The sequence below is a fragment of the Penaeus monodon genome, chromosome 19 (assembly GCF_015228065.2).
Source record: "Penaeus monodon isolate SGIC_2016 chromosome 19, NSTDA_Pmon_1, whole genome shotgun sequence".
NCBI classification, from domain to species: Eukaryota; Metazoa; Arthropoda; class Malacostraca; order Decapoda; family Penaeidae; genus Penaeus; species Penaeus monodon.
The window spans coordinates 45,115,983-45,116,363 of record NC_051404.1 but is presented as its reverse complement, the minus strand read 5'-3'; the positions used below and the strand labels follow the sequence as shown (position 1 = coordinate 45,116,363).

Genomic DNA, 381 nt, shown 5'->3' with positions numbered 1-381 from the left:
GTTTTTTTCTCCGATAGCATCTTTTGCGAATGATTCAAAAGTTAAACTATACGTAATGCCGATCTAAATGTAACTCAGGCGAAGACGAAAGCGAAGTGATTCATTTTCTCAGAGAAGAACACCGCTGTTCTATCGGGGTAATAAGAAAATCAAAACACAACTATCACGTGGATTTTTTTTTTACCTTTCTCTGGTCTGTATTTCAAAACTTAGCGCCCATCACAAAATAAAAGACATTGGCATTGTGAGAATCTTGCAAAGCCTTATTAGATGCAATATTCTGATCGCCCTTTGTGAGCAGAGGGATAATCACCATAAAGGTCTCGATTTTTCTCGGAAATTTTGCGTCGCTAGTAATCATTTTCGTCACATCATTACATT

At 37.0% G+C, this 381-nt stretch overlaps 1 protein-coding gene across 1 annotated transcript in view; it reads left to right on the top strand.

Annotated features, from left to right (window-relative positions):
• The window catches only part of LOC119585418, a 6,440-nt gene that overhangs the window by 2,563 nt on the left and 3,496 nt on the right, over positions 1-381 (top strand). The window lies entirely within an intron of this gene.